The following is a 17,245-nucleotide window of genomic DNA, read 5'->3' as shown; positions in this document are numbered from 1 at the left end:
AGACATTTTAACAATATTTTTCAACATCATTTTGTTGCAAGGAAAATTGTGAACTATCTCCATATTTTTCTCAATAAATATTCATAGCTGTGTATGGGTGTATATATATACATATATACATATATATGTTTGAAAGTTATACATATATACATATACATATATATACATATACATATGTATGTTTGAAAATTACCATTTTTTGCTGAAAATTTACTAAAAAGACAGCAAGAATGTTCTCTAGGAGTGAGAGCAAGATTTTCTAAAGACAAAGTATGTTATATTGTGTTCTACAAATACCAAGGGAATATAAAGCAAATCAAAGATGGAAGGTGAGGAAGAAATGATAAGTCTATGGGTATATGACTGCAGGGTTTCCTTTGGTTTACCAATGCTATAGACATTAATATGCAGAAACTACCTATCTGCATGTCTCACAGGCATCTCAAATCAATAGCTACAAAACCTATCTCAAAATCCACTAAGTGAGATTCTCTCTTAATTATGTTGTAGAACAACCCTCAAATCCTCAGCTGGAAATGTTGGAGGTACTTTTCATGTAAACTATAGTTCTACATCCTACAAACCCCTTTACTCTGTTTTCTTCTATTCGTACCCACTGCCACTATCCTATATTGTGGTAATACCATTTAACAGTTGCAAATAGTTGCTTCACTAACATTCTTGCTCGAAATCTTCAATTAGCTAACATGTATCCTGTATACTCCTCAGAGTAATTTGAAAATGCAAATCTGATCATCTCTTTCTACTATCTACTTATTGATTTTTGGATAAACTAAAAATATTGTTCTTTAGGAAGTGCATTATTAAGCAGGCTGTACTTACCTTTACATCTACACTCCTTTAAAGAATTTTTCACCCTTGGGTACTACCCATGAACAATATAGAGGATGTTCAACTTCGCAAAAGTGCAAATATCTCTTTCAACTTTGAAACTTACAACAGCTGTAGAGATTAGGCTTAGAACAAAAACAATGTAAATGTTATAAACTATGGATCAAACTTAATGTGGAATTAATAACTATGAGCAATATTAGTTGATATTAATTGCCATTTATATCTGTATTAATTCTCCATTTAATACATTATTAGTTAAACTTCTTATCTGTTATACTGATCAGATTTGTGATTTACACAAGTTAAGGTAGGTGGAGCGTATGTTACTTAGATGACAAAAATTATACCAGCATGATGCAGGGAAGGTATTACCTTGGGGCTATCCACCTCAATAGGGTAGTCTGAATAGAAAGATCTCACTAAAACCAGAGTAAACTGGAAAAAAATAGAGGAAGTCATCAGTCATTAGATGTAAAGATATCAAAAAATTCCGGGAAGAAAAGAAGCTGAAGAAATAGAAGAAACTTAATGCCTGGCGATTTTTGGTTTGTAGCTATAGAACTTACCTGGTTGGGTGCTAGATATTTTACATTCCTAGTAATATTCTTGAGCTTTATTCTGGGAGGCAGTTATTTGGGAACAGTTTGATAATTTTGTGTCTTGCTTTTAAGCTTTGTTAGCATTTAGTTTAGGGCTAATTTTGTCTCCCTGCTGACATACAACACTCAGTACTGTATCCAAGTCCCAAATTTTCACACACTGGCTGATGAGAACAGGAATTATTCTGGCCCTGTGTGTGATCTCCAATTATTGTTTCATCTATCTTTCCAGGCTTCGGGGAGTCTTTTCATCTACATGCCTTTTCTTTTTTAAATTAAACTTTTAATTTTGAGATAATTGTAGATTCATAAGCAGTTGGAAGACATAATACAGAGAGAGCTTATGTATCCTTTGTCCAGTCTTGCCCAGTGGCCTCAGTGATGACATTTGGCAAACCATGTTACAATATCTTACAGCAGGATGATGATATTGATATGATCAATATACAGAACATATTCATCACCACAAGGATCCCTCAGGCTACACACTCACTTTCCTCCCTGTCCCTTTGCCCCTTTTCATACTTAAACTCTGGGAAACATTAATTAACTCACCATTTCTAAAATTTTTGGTATAAAGAATGTTATATAAATGGAATAATATAATATGTAATATCTTTGTGTTTGCCTTATTTCACTCAGTATAATTCTCTGGAGATTCATCCAGGTTATTGCACATATCAACAGTTCATTCCTTTTTTCTAATGGAATAGTGTTCCATGGTATGAATGGACAACAAGTTTGTTTGTTTGTTTTTTAATATGAAAATTACTGTCAAATTGGTTTCCATACAACATTCAGTGCTCATCCCAACAGGTGCCCTCCTCAATGCCCATCACCCACATTCCCCTCCCTGTCACCCCCCATCAACCTTCAGTTTATTCTCAGTATTTAAAAGTCTCTATAGTTTGCCTCCTTCCCTCTCTGTAACTTCTTTTTTTCCCCCTTCTCCTCCCCCTTGGTCTTCTGTTGAGCTTCTCAGCATCCACATATGAGTGAAAACATATGGTATCTGCCTTTTTCTGCCTGACTTATTTCACTTAGCGTAACACTCTCCAGTTCCGTCCACGTTGCTACAAATGGCCAGATTTCATTCTTTCTCATTGCCATGTAGTATTCCATTGCGTATATAAACCACAATTTCTTTATCCATTCATCAGTGGATGGACATTTAGGCTCTTTCCATAATTTGGCTATTGTTGAAAGTGCTGCTATAAACATTGGTGTACAAGTGCTCCTATGCATCAGCACTCCTGTATCCCTTGGGCAAATTCCTAGCAGTGCTACTGCTGGGTCATAGGGTAGATCTATTTTTAATTTCTTGAGGAACCTCCACACTGTTTTCCAGAATGACTGCACCAGTTTGCATTCCCACCAGCAGTGCAAGAGGGTTCCCATTTCTCCACATCCTCTCCAGCATCTATAGTCTCCTGATTTGTTCATTTTAGCCACTCTGACCAGCATGAGGCACTATCTGAGTGTGGTTTTGATTTGTGTTTCCCTGATATGGAGCAACGTTGAGCATCTTTTCATGTGCCTGTTGGCCATCTGGATGTCTTCTTCAGAGAAGTGTCTATTCATGTCTTCTGCCCATTTCTTCACTGGATTGTTTGCTTTCTGGGTGTCGAGTTTGGTGAGTTCTTTCTAGATTTTGGATACTAGCCCTTTATCTGGTATGTCATTTGCAAATATCTTTTCCCATTCCACCGGTTGCCTTTTAGTTTTGTTGATTGTTTCCTTTGCAGTGTGGAAGCTTTTTATCTTGATGAGGTCCCCATAGTTCATTTTTGCTTTTAATTCCCTTGCCTTTGGAGATGTGCCAAGTAAGAAATTGCTGCAACTGAGGTCAGAGAGGTTTTTTTCCTGCTTTCTCCTCTAGGGTTTTGATGGTTTCCTGTCTCACATTCAGGTCCTTCATCCACTTTGAATTTATTTTTGAGAATGGTATAAGCAAGTGGTCTAGTTTCATTCTTCTGCATGTTGCTGTCCAGTTCTCCTAGTACCATTTGTTAAAGAGACTATCTTTTTTCCATTGGATATTCTTTCCTGCTTTGTCAAAGATCAATTGGCCATACTTTTGTGGGTCCAATTCTGGAGTCTCTATTCTATTCCATTGGTCTATGTGTCTGTTTTTGTGCCAATACCATGCTGTCTTGATGATTACAGCTTTGTAGTAGAGGCTAAAGTCTGGGATTATGATGCCTCCCACTTTGGTCCTCTTCTTCAAAATTACTTTGGCTATTCGGGGTCTTTTGTGGTTCCATACAAATTTTAGGATTGCTTGTTCTAGCGTCGAGAAGAATGCTGGTGCAATTTTGATTGGGATTGCATTGAATGTGTAGGTAGCTTTGGGTAGTATTGACATTTTAACAATATTTATTCTTCCAATCCATGAGCACAGAATGTTTTTCCATTTCTTTGTATCTTTTTCGATTTCCTTCATAAGCTTTCTATAGTTTTCAGCATACAGATCTTTTACATCTTTGGTTAGGTTTATTCCTAGGTATTTTATGCTTCTTGGTGCAGTGGTGAAGGGGATCAGTTTCTTTATTTGGCTTTCTGTTGCTTCATTATTAGCATATAAGACTGCAACTGATTTCTATACATTAATTTTGTATCCTGCGACTTTGCTGAATTCATGTATCAGTTCTAGCAGACTTTTGGTGGAGTCTCTCGGGTTTTCCATGTATGATATCATGTCATCTGCAAAAAGTAAAAGCTTGACTTCATCTTTGCCACTTTTGATGCCTTTGATTTCCTTTGTTGTCTGATTGCTGATGCTAGAACTTCCAACACTATGTTAAACAACAGCGGTGAAAGTGGACATCCCTGTCATGTTCCTGATCTTAGGGGGAAAGCTCTCAGTTTTTCCCATTGAGGATGATACTAGCTGTGGGATTTTCATAAATGGCTTTTATGATGTTTAAGTATGTTCCTTCTATCCCGACTTTCTCGAGGGTTTTTATTAAAAAGGATGCTGAATTTTGTTAAATGCTTTTTCTGCATCGATTGACAGGATCATATGGTTCTTATCTTTTCTTTTACTATGTGATATATCACATTGATTGGTTTGCAAATATTGAACCAGACTTGCAGCCCAGGAATGAATCCCACCTGATCATGGTGAATAATTCTTTTTATATGCTGTTTAATTTGATTTGCTAGTATCTTGTTGAGAATTTTTGCGTCCATATTCATCAGGGATATTGGACTATAGTTCTCTTTTTTTGCTGGGTCTCTGTCTGGTTTGGGAATCAAAGTAATGCTGGTTTCATAGAATGAGTCTGGATGTTTTCCTTCCCTTTCTATTTTTTGGAACAGCTTGAGAAGGATAGGTATTATCTCTGCTTTAAATGTCTGGTAGAATTCCCCAGGGAAGCCATCTGGTCCTGGACTCTTATTTGTTGGGAGATCTTTGATAACTGATTCAATTTCTTTGCTGGTTATGGGTCTGTTCAAACTTTCTATTTCTTCCTTCTTGAGTTTTGGAAGTGTATGGGTGCTTAGGAATTTGTCCATTTCTTCTAGGTTGTCCAGTTTGTTGGCATACAATCTTTCATAGTATTCCCTGGTAATTGCTTGTATTTCTGAGGGATTGGTTGTAATAATTCCATTTTCATTCATGATTTTATCTACTTGGGTCACTCCCTTTTCTTTTAGAGAACCCAGGCTAGAGGTTTATCAATTTGTTTATCTTTTCAAAAAACCAACTCTTGGTTTCCTTGTTCTGTTCTACAGTTTTTAAAGATTCTGTATTGTTTATTTCTGCTCTGATCTTTATTATTTCTCTTCTTCTTCTGGGTTTGGGATATCTTTGCTGTTCTGCTTCTGTTTCCTTTAGGTGTGCTGTTAGATTTTGTATTTGGGATTTTTCTTGTTTCTTGAGATAGGCCTGGATTACGATGTATTTTCCTATCAGGACTGCCTTCGCTGCATCCCAAAGCATTTGGATTGTTGTATTTTCATCTTCATTTGTTTCCAAATATTTTTAAATTTCTTCTCTAATTGCCTGGTTGACCCATTCATTCTTTAGTAGGATGTTATTTAACCTCCATGCTTTTGGAGATTTTCCAGACTTTTTCCTGTGGTTGATTTCAAGCTTCATAGCATTGTGGTCTGAAAGTGTGCATTGTATGATCTCAATTCTTGTATACTTATGAAGGGCTGTTTTGTGACCCTGTATGTGAACTATCTTGGAGAATGTTCCATGTGCACTCGAGAAGAAAGTATATTCTGTTGCTGTGGGATGCAGAGTTCTAAATATATGTCAAGTCCATCTGATCCAATATATCACTCAGAGCCCTTGTTTCTTTATTTATTCTCTGTCTAGATGTTCTATCCATTGTTGTAAGTGGAGTATTAACGTCCTCTGCAATTACCACATTCTTATCAATAAGGTTGCGTATGTTTGTGATTGTTTTATATTTTGGGGGGCTTCCGAATTTGGTGCCTAGACATTTATAATTGTTAGCTCTTCCTGATGGATAGACCCTGTAATTATTATATAATGCCCTTCTTCATCTCTTGTTACAGCCTTTAATTTAAAGTCTGGTTTGTCTGATATAGGTATGGTACTCCAGCTTTCTTTTGACTTCCAGTATCATGATAGTTCTCCATCCCCTCACTTTCGATCTGAAGGTGTCCTCAGGTCTAAAATGAGTCTCTTGTAGACAGCAAATAGATGGGTCTTGTTTTTTTATCCATTCTGATACCCTATGTCTTTTGGTTGGCGCATTTAGTCCATTTACATTCAGTGTTATTATTGAAAGATATGGGTTTAGAGTCATTGTGATATGTGTAGGTTTCATGCTTCTAGTGGTGTCTCTGGTACTTTGTGGTCCTTGCACCTTTCACTCAGAGTCCCCCTTAGGATCTCCTGTGGGGATGGTTTAGTGGTGATAAATTCCTTCAGTTTTTGTTTGGGAAAACCTTTATTTTTTCTTCTATTCTGAATGACAGACTTGCTGGGTAAAGGATTCTTGGCTGCATATTTTTTCTGTTCATGTCATTGAAGATTTCCTGTCATTCCTTTCTGGCCTGCCAAGTTTCAGTAGATAGGTCAGCTACTCCTCTTATGTGTCTACCTCTGTATGTTAAGGCCCATTTATCCCTAACTGCTTTCAGAATTCTCTCTTTATCCTTATATTTTTCCAGTTTCACTATGATATGTTGTGCAGAAAATTGATTCAAGTTACGTCTGAAGGGAGTTCTCTGTGCCTGTTGGGTTTCAATGCCTTTTTCCTTCCCCAGATCAGGGAAGTTCTCAGCTATCATTTGTTCAAGTACACCTTCAGCCCATTTCTCTCTCTCTTCTTCTTCTGGAATTCCTATGATACGGATATTGTTCCGTTTGACTGCATCACTTAGTTCTCTGATTCTCCCCTCATACTCCTGGACTTTTTTTATCTCTCTTTTTCTCAGCGTCCTCTTTTTCCATAATTCTATCTCCTTATTCACCTATTCACTCCTCTCCCTCTCAATCTGCACTGTGGCACTGCCATTTTATTTTGCACTTCATTTATAGCATTTTTTAATTCATCATGACTTTTTTTTAGTCCCTTGATCTCTGGAGCAATAGATTCTCTGCTGTCCTCTATGTTTTTTTCAAGCCCAGAAATTAATCTTATGACTATTATTCTAAATTCTTGTTCCATTATATTGCTCAAATCGGTTTTGATCAATTCATTAGCTGTTGCTACTTCCTGAAATTTCTTTTGAGAATTCTTCCATTTCGTCATTTTGGCTAGTTTTCTGTCCCTTATGAGTTTAAAAGCTTGTGTGCTCTGCACCTGTGAGCACTGCTATATTAAAGGAGGGTCATACACTGTCCAGGGCCTGGTCCTTCAGGAGGTGTTTTTCAGGGATTGTTACTTGCTCTCTGTTGTTGTGACTTTGGTTATTTTATTACCCTACTCGTAGTAATATTTTGGACCCTCCACCAAGTGTGTTTTGATTTGTTCCTTAGAGTAGCCCTATAAAGGAAAACAGACAAACAGGAGACAAAAACACACAAACACACAAATAACACAAACAAAAACAAAACCCTAAAGACTAAAAACAAAAAACTAAAACAAAAGACTAAAAACAAAACACTGACTACAAGTAAAGAAGAGGGTGGAGGCGGTGCTGATGGAAGAGCATATACAAAAAGAGAAATGACAGGAGCAGAGGCAGGGGTGGTGGGGGGGAAGAAAAAATAAACATTGATTAGACAGAGTGATTAAAAGGTTTAATCCAGAGAGAGAGAAAGGAAAATAAAAAGGAGGCGGGGAAAATGAAACAAAGATAAAGTTACCCAGACAGAGAAACTGTATGCCTTAATTATTCCAGAGTGTAAAGAAGGAGGTGTAGAACATGTATCAAGACAATGGATTAAATATGTCTGTTTAGACAAACTAATAACCAGAGTAACCAGCCTAGGGGAGGGAAGAGATAAGGAGGAGAAAAAGGGGGGGGGGGGGTGGGAGGAGAGAATATATCTATATATCCAGAATTGACCTAGAGTTAATCCAGGCAATGCTGCATTGCTTGTCAGGAGGAGCTGTCTGCAGGGTCTGTCCCGATCTGGTGGATAGGCAATTACCCAGTGCAAGGGGACATGGTTTGGCGTAATCTAAACCCACCTCCACCATGGGCCCAGGAATGATCCCTGAGGCCCTGCCTTGGTGGTGGTGGTGGTGGTGGTGGCGGGGGAGGGGAATGGTGATCCCCTAGTCTCTTCTCCATGGATCCAGACCTGGTGGACTCAGTTTGAGTTGTCCTCACTGTGCCACGGGTGCAGAAGGGGTGGTCCTCGCTCTGCCAACTCCCCTGACCCTGCGCTTGACTACGATTCAAAGTCCTGCTCTGTGCGCTCTGGCACTGGGGAAGCAACTCTCAGTGCACTGATATGTGGTCCCAGCTGGCTTTGTCTGTGCCACAGCACTTCAGGGAGGACTGCCTTCTCCTGCTGTGGCCTGAGCCCCCGCCCTTGCCGCAAGTTCCCGGTGTGGCAGATGCAGGTAGCCTTTGTCTTTTCCCACAGCACTCCAGGGAAACAGCGGCCTTTTCCTCCTGCAGACTGTGCCCTGGGCCCAGCCACTGTGCCCCGGGGGTGGGGAGGGTGGGGGGCTGGCTCAAGCCGGTTCTGTACTATTGCAAAGCCCTCCAGGGAGGGAACCACTTCCTCCAGCAGCAGACTGAGCCCCTGACCTAAGACTACACCCAGGCCTGGCTCCTCTCTTCCCCGGGTGCACGAACAGGGAGCCAGCTCCAGTCCGAAGAAAGCCCCCCAGTTAAAAATTCGATCCCTCCAAGTCTCAGTCCATGGACTTTCTCCTGTCCAGATATGGTCCTGCACTTCCCTAGCCGGTCTTTCTCTTCCCTTTGTCTTTCTGCAGAAGCGGGTCCCTTCCCTCCGTGCCCACGTGGCCTGTTTTATCTCCCCCAGTTCACAGTTACCCACCTATCTTTTTTCCAGCTTTCCCATTTTCTTCCTAGTAGATTCAGTCTCTTTTTCTCCCCGGCTCTGGTGTTCAAAGTCCTTTGGCTTCTACACTTCTTTGAGAGATGCTGTAAGCATGGATTCCCCCTACTTCTCTGCCATGTTGGCCCCATTCCTCGGACAAGTTTCTTAAACTATTCACCTGCTAAAGGACTCTTGATTATTCCTCTTTTCGACTATTACAAATAAAGTAGCCAGGTACATATTATATATAGGCTTTTGTGTAGATGTAAATTTTCATTTCTCTGGGATATGTGCCTAGGAATGTAATTGCTAGGTCATGTTAGTTTCAAGTTTAGTTATTTTAAGAAACTGATGGATTGTTTTTAAGAATTGCTGTGCTATTTTATATTCCCACCAGCAGTGTTTGAGTGATTCAGTAGAAACTGAATCAGTAGAAATCACACCCTCACCAGCATTTGGTATTGACAGATATTTTTACATTTTAGCCATTCTGTTAGGTATGTAATGACAGTTCATTGTGGTTTTAATTTAAATTTCCCTAATGGCTGATAAGGTTGAATATATTTTCTTTTTTAAAAAAACTTAAAAAAAAATTTTTTTAATGTTTATTTATTTTTGAGAGAAAGAGAGAGAGACAGAGTATGAGTGGGGGAGGAGCAGAGAGAGAGGGAGACACAGAATCGAAACAGGCTCCGGGCTCTCAGCTGTCAGCACAGAGCCCACGCGGGGCTGGAAATCCCAAACCGTGAGATCATGACCTAAGCCAAAGCTGGATGCTCAACCGACTGAGCCACCCAGATGCCCCATGTTGAATATATTTTCATGTGCTAACTTGCCATCTGTGTATCTTTTTTGATGAAATGTCTCTACGTCTTTTGCACATGCTTGTATTTTTACTTTTGGGTTTTGAGAGTTCTTTCTTTGTTCTAGGTACTAATCCTTTGTTGAATATGTAGTTTGCCAATATCTTCTCCCACTCTGTAGTTTATCTATTCATGCCCTTTACAGATTTTTTAGTAGAATAAATATTTTTAATTTTTGACATTTAATTTATCAGATTTTCCCTTTATGGATCAAACTTTTGGTGTTAAGTTTGAGAACTGTTTGCCTGGACCTACACACTGAACATTTTTTCCTGTTTTTCTTTTTCTATAAATTTTATAGTTTTGCATTTTATTTTTATAACCATGATCCATTTTGAGTTAACTTTTGCATATGGTGTGAGACTTAGGCCAAGATTCATTTTTTGCCTATACATTTCCAGATTCCCAGCACCATCTTTCCTCCACTGAATTGCTTTTGTCATTGAATGGAAAGTTAGAATGATGTTCAAAGATGTTCAAAGATGTTGTAAAGATATTTTTAAGAAATTATTTATTTATTTTGTGTGAAAAGAAAACTGAGGTTTACCTGCTATATGAAATATGGTGATAATAATGGTGAAAGTTAGAAAAATAAATAAATAAAATGAAATTCACCATGAAGACACAGAGAAAATAGAAAAGAAGAAATCTAAAAGAGGAGGAGTAGTAGAAGGAGGAGGGACAGAAAACAAAAAGAAAAACAAAATTAGCTTCTCAGAGAATTTTCAAAAGATAGTGTATCCATGATATAAGAGCAAGATGTTATGAAATAGAGAATAAAGAAACCATTTTTGAACTTTAAAATAATTGCTATATATCTTTTAAAAAGGCATTGATAGGATATTTTTGTGAAATGAGAAAAGTAAAATCCAATTTTAACAACACTGCACTATTTAATTATAGTCCAATTCCATTATACCTATAATGAACACATTGTCAGAAATCACATTCATAGCTATAGCACCTGATGATGAAATGTGGCTCAGACTAACTTCTTTGTAATGAATTAAAGTGAAAATTGCTTTGATCTCAAGAAGAAAAGCAGTGCCCAGACATAACCTTCATCTTCTAAGTTCCAGAACTATTAGAGGGGTCATTTTATTTTGCTGGGCTATTTGTGAATTTATTTATTTTTTTAAATGATTTGACAGATTTTAGAATTTTGAAGTGAAGAGTAAGATTGAAAGGTAATGGTATTTTTATAGGAAGTCAAAGAAGTCAAATCTAGAGTTCAATTTATATTTGCCCTTTTATTTACCAAAAATCCAAAAATGTCGTATCGTATGATCATAAGCCAACAAAGCTCTGTTTATAGAGAAAACTGCAACTCTGAGATTGACAGATAAGTCTTGTGTTGTATAAGATTTTACTTTTAGTGGATTTCCTTCTTTCATGATCAATAAGGCCCTGTTAAAAGAGGGGTCTGTATGTAAGTTTCAATAATGATATTCAAGTAGGAAACACTGTACCTGTATTTAAATGTATTTATTGTCTTCTAACATATTAAATAAATATTCAGAGCAACCAACAATTTTCAGTGATGCAGTATGTGTTATATGTAAAATACTTGGAGATCTGGCCATAATCCCAGTTCTGCCACCAACTGATTATGACCTTGAGAAAGTATATGTATTTGGGGCACCTGACTTCTGCTCAGGTCACAATCTCACCGTTCATGAGTTGGAGCCCTGTGTTGGGCTCTGTGCTGACAGCTCAGAGCCTGGAGCCTGCTTTGGATTCTGTGCATCCCTCTCTCTCTGCCCCTCCCTGACTTGTGCTCTGTCTCTCAAAAATAAATAAATGTAAAAAAAAATTATATAAAAAAAGAAAGTATATTTATTTAATTACTCTATTATTGCCTTTGGAAATAAAGGTATATTTTATTTTTTGACATTTTAATGGGGAGATTGTTGCAGAGATATCATCTGAAATAATGTATATATTATAGTGATGGGTATTGTGATCTCTGTCAGAATTTGTAAACCCTTCAGTATATCCTGCTCCTTGGATGAAGGGTTTTCCATAACTATCAGTTACAGTTATTATTAATAACCTTGAAGATATTTTCTTTTGGATTAGAGTATAGTGTGGCTCCAAAATCTGTAGAGCCTCATTATTTTCAAATATCATTATATCTTCATACATAGATCCATATGCTGCATTTTGTAATCCATACAAGTGTTCATCAGCATAGCTCTAAGAGAGGAACATAACCCATTGCTTTTAGAGCCAGTGATTCAACAAAAAAAATAGAAGTAATTGCTCCTCTTTTTAATCATGTAGGCTCTTTTCAGCTTTGTTTTGTATAAAATCACAGTGTGAAAAATGTGGATATATGTAACGCTTTGATAAATTATTTTGTATGGTAAGTGTTCATATATATATTTACCCTAATATTTACCTTTTGTGATAGTTTTTATTCTTTTCTGAATTTACATGTTTTTTCCCTAGACTCATTTTCCTTTTGCCTGAATAACTCATATAGTGGGTGGTTGGTAGGAGCTGGGGGGGGGCACGGTAAGGAAAATGGGGAATTGATAATAAATGAGCATAAAGTTTCAGTTAAGCAAGATGAGTAATTTGTAAAGATATGCTGTACAATATTGTGTGTTACTTAGGTAATGATAATGGATTGTACACTTGAAGTTTTGTTAATATTGATCTATTGGCAATAAATCATTTTATTAACTTTTTTATTTGGAAAAAGGAGTTTTTTCTTCACATTGACGGAAGTTTATATTAGGTCTAGAACTCTAGGTTGGCAATAGTTGACTTTTAACATTTTAAAGATGTTATTTTATCAGCTGCTAGTTTAATTGCATACCTTTGGAGAACACGTTATTTTCCTGCCCTTGACTGTTTTTAAGACATTTTTCTCTGTCTTTGGTTTTCAGCAATTTCACTATGATGTGTTTAGGTGTGGTCTTCTTATTTATTTACTTGGGTTTTGTAGAATGTCTTCATTCTCTAGCTTGATGCCTTTTGTCAGTTTTGGAAAGTTCTTGACCATTAATTTTTTAAATGTTTCTACTTTCCCTTTCTCTTCTCCAGTCTGCGATGCCAGTTACATTACGTTAGACACTTCAATAAGTCTCTTATGTTTCTCTCCAAAGACAGTTTACACCATCATTTGCCAGGCTCAGAGGAGCAAATCACCCAAATCCAGTTTAAGACAGAGCTACTGATTTCAGGTTTCAGAATCCCTTTTTTCTTTTCTTCCTTACTCCCTCTCTTCCCTCCTCCTTATCTGTCTTCCCTCCTTCCTTTCTCTCTGTCTCTCTCTGTCTCTCTTTCTCTCCCCCTCCCCGTACCTTCACTCCTGCCTTGTAGCTCTCCGTTAGTTGCAAATGTGCATTCCGGAATTTGTATAAAATCTTTCCTGTTTAGTGATTTCTGGATCTTAAGTTTTGTGTTCCCAACACAATGAACTATTATCCCAAATCTCTCTTCTGCATTTCAGATATTTCTACTTGGCTCCTTAGTCCCTTACCCTTGGCAAATGTCTTAAGGGAAAATCCCCTGTAGAGTATTTGTTTTATTTCTCTGTGTTACCCTTTCTTAGGGAACTAATTCATCAACTTTTGGATACCTTGGCCATCCCAAACTCAGTATTTCTGAGTTTCTCAGAGATATCAAGTATGCTGGATTTTTCATTTGTTAGCAGAGGTTCTTTGAAGTATGTCTCAGTGTTTTGCCTCCTCATCTAAAAACTTGGTAAGTAACCCAAGGGCAAGTGGCAAGCTGAAAGTTGGAGTTACCTCCATGTCCTTCCCTAATTTCTAAGATCTGACCTGTCAGTTACTGGCTATATTAGTAAATACCCAATGCCTCCAAACAAAGTCTGGGGTAATTTAAATGAGTATGCAACACTGAACCATGAACAAAGGAAGGAACAACACAAGCAGAGCAACATTCTGTGCAGAGTCAAAACAAATATAAAGGTAAAATATGTGTAGCATGTCTGGAGGAAAAGGACTATTTTGCTTTGACTAGCGCATAATATGATAATGAGTTGATGTTATATACAACTAAAGAGAGGGGAGGCAGAATATGTAAAGAATTTTATGCCATTTTAAAGTGCTAACATTCTTCCCTTAGCCTTTTCCAGTCAACTGTATAGAAACGTTAACAACTTAGCATCTGGGTGTCTGTTCCCATATTGAGTCTATAATACTGTGCACTTTTTTTTTTTTTTAGTCTCTGAGTTACTCTTCCAGCTCTGTGCTTCACATATCTGAGTGAAGAGTTTTGAATTAGAGCAAAGAAATCAAGAAATAAAAAAAGAAAAAGAAAATAGCATTAAAAAAACCAGTTTATGATTTTTCCAAATACATTTTAGCCACAGGTATTACATTTCAAATATTTAATCATATTTTATGCTCTACTGTTCAATTCACCCTGAAAATTTTCTGACAGTAGACTATTAAAGTATAAATTGGCATTATATATATGCATATAAGGCATATAAGGTGATAGGTGTGTGGTCTTCCTATTAAATAATATTATCCTAGAAACAGAAACTTTATCTGCTTTTGCTTCAAATTTGCTGTAAAAAAACCAAAGGTGGTTTCCTTGGCAGGAATAGTCTTTTCACTTTTCTTAGTAGTAAACTTTTATCTGGTCCATATTGTAGCTTTCTAAACTTGTTAATACTGGCTTACAGTTAATAATATATAAACCATGTCAACAATGTCTGGCATTCACAAAATGAGTAATCAAGAAATAAAATTTCTTTTGGTTTCTAGTTCCCTTAATCCTTCAGAAACTATCACAAATCCAAATCATGTTCTCAATGTTAAGTTTTGTGCTGGGATCTCATCTATAGTAGATAAAAGAGCTATAAGATTATATGCTGCAAGATGCTTCCCTATAGGATACAAAACAGCAGGTGTTAGAGAACAAAGCATAAGTTGCCCAGATTTTGCATTGTATTGTGTGCAAATGGTCTCTATCGATACTTCTCTTCAGTATCAGGGTGTTTATTATCTTATCATTTCATTTCCACATATTGTTATTCAAGTTGCATAATATCAGGCATTTGTTGTTTTTAATAAGATATTTGTCTAGAATCATACTTTTAAAAATGCATGATGGCAGCATTAACAAGGTGCTGAGTGTCCTATGGTCTATTAAGTATATAACTACACTTGGTAGCATGGAGATTCTTTCTCATGTTACGTGGCCTATGTAAACAAATGGATAATTCTGAATAATGAGTACCATATTAAACCATGTTCAGCAGTTTTCAACTGTATCATTCAGACATAATCAGTAAATACAGGAATTCTTTTTTTATTTTAAAATTTTTAAATTCCAGTATAATTAACATACAGTGTTATATTAGTTTCAGATGCACAATATAGTGATTCAACAGTTCTATATATTACTCAGTGCTCATCATGACAAGTGCATTCTTACTCTCCCTCACCTATTTCACCCATCCCCTATCCATCTCCCTTCTGGTAACCACCAGTTTGTTTTCTATAGTTAATAATCTGGGGTTTTTGTTTGTGTCTTTTTTCTTTATTTGTTTTGTTTCTTAAATTTCACACATGAGTGAAATCATATGATATTTGTCTTTCTCTGACTTATTTCACTAGAGGTATAGCCTCTAGATTCACAAATGTTGCAAATAGCAGGATTTCATTCTTTTTTTAACAGCAGAATAATATGTATATGGCCCACCTTCTTTATCCATCCATCTGCCAATGGACATTTGGGTTGCTTCCATAATTTGGCTATCGTAAATAATACTGAAATAAACATAGAGGTGCATATATCTTTTTGAATTCGTGTTTTTGTATTCCTTGGGCAAATACCCAGCAGTGCAATGACTGGGTCATATGGTAATTCTATTTGGTTTTTTTCCATACTGTTTTCCATAGTGGCTGCACCGGTTTTCATTCCCACCAACAGTGCAAGAGGATTCCCCTTTTTCCACATCTTTGTCAACACCTGCTGTTTCTTGTGTTGTTGATTTTAGCCATCCTGACAGGTGTGAGGTGATATCTTATTGTAATTTTGATTTGTATTTCCCGTATGATAAGTGATGTTGAACATCTTTTCATGTGTCTGTTGGCCAATACAGGAATTTTTCTTTAATTTTTTTGGGTCGCCTAGGTGTCTCAGCCAGTTAAGCACTGGACTTTGACTCAGGTCATGAACTCGCAGTTTGTGAGTTCAAACCCCATGTCCAGCTCTGTGCTGACAGCTCAGAACCTGGAGTCTGCTTCAGATATGTTTCCCTGTCTCTGTGTTCCTCCCCAACTTGCACTCTGTCTCTATCTGTCTCAAAAATAAAATAAAGATTAAAAATGTCTTTTAAATAAAAAATAAGTGTTTAATATTTATTTTCTTTTTTGAGAGAGACAGAGCATGAGCCGGGGAGGGGCAGAGAGAGGGGGATACACAGAATCCAAAGCAAGCTCCAGGCTCTGTCAGCACAGAGCCCAATGCCACACAGAGCCCAATGCGGGGCTTGAACCCACAAACTGTGAGATCTTGACCTGAGCTGAAGTCAGACGCTTGACCAACTGAGCCATCCAGGTGCCCCAGCGAGTAGAGGAGTTCTTATGTGGCGTATTTCCACATAAGAGTGCACAGAAGGAGGGATGTGTGCAAAATTGCATGCTGTTAAGTTGTCTGGTCCTCAGTAATAGATAAGGCTTTGGGCTGTGGGGACACCTGGTGCCTCTGCAGAAGATGGAGGATGCTCCAAACTTCAGAACAGAATGGACTTTCTTTTTTCAATACCTAGTAGGGTATTGTCTCTCCTAGGCATGACAAAGGTCTTGATGTCATTTAGTGATTCACAGTGGCCTTCCTGGGACTACTCTAAATGGGTAGTACCCTTTTTGTGGGGTGCCTTGGAGATACAGAGCTTTCCCCACATTATAGTGTACAGATAACCAGACTAGCCTCAGGCTAGAACAGGCCCACCAGGCAGTCTTTTGGATCTCTATCCCATTCGGAGGTGCTATGACTTGTGCAAGGTTGTCACCATCAGTAAAGTGGAGGACAGACTGGAAATAGAGTGAAAGAGGGATGTTAAAACCTATCCAATGGAGTATTTTAAGTTTCCAACTGTTCTTTCTGATTTACTCAAGATTCATTCGGAGTATGTTTTACTTATATTATTCTTACTTCCAATTATCCTTTGTCCTCTAAAACTAAATATTAGACATGTTCAGGACTCCTGGGAACCTAGGAGCTGAGGCCTTGTGGAAAAGGAGTGGGTGATAGAGCTCCTCAGGCCACACATTTTCAGTTGCTTTTTTTTTCACATGTTCATTGTTCAGGACAAGATTATTGCAAATTATACCATGGAAGTATTCACAAAAATTTATTCCAAGTGAGCAAGATGAATTCTAAGCATATCCATTAAATCACGTTAGTTACTAGTCAGACTTTAATGTTGTTTCAAATAATGGTTACTGGCAAGTACTTTTACTCTTTTTAAATCACTCATATTATTTTGGAAG

The sequence above is a fragment of the Leopardus geoffroyi genome, chromosome A2 (genome assembly GCF_018350155.1).
Source record: "Leopardus geoffroyi isolate Oge1 chromosome A2, O.geoffroyi_Oge1_pat1.0, whole genome shotgun sequence".
Classification (NCBI taxonomy): Eukaryota; Metazoa; Chordata; class Mammalia; order Carnivora; family Felidae; genus Leopardus; species Leopardus geoffroyi.
The sequence above is the reverse complement of the archived record's forward strand: the minus strand, read 5'-3'. Positions refer to the sequence as shown.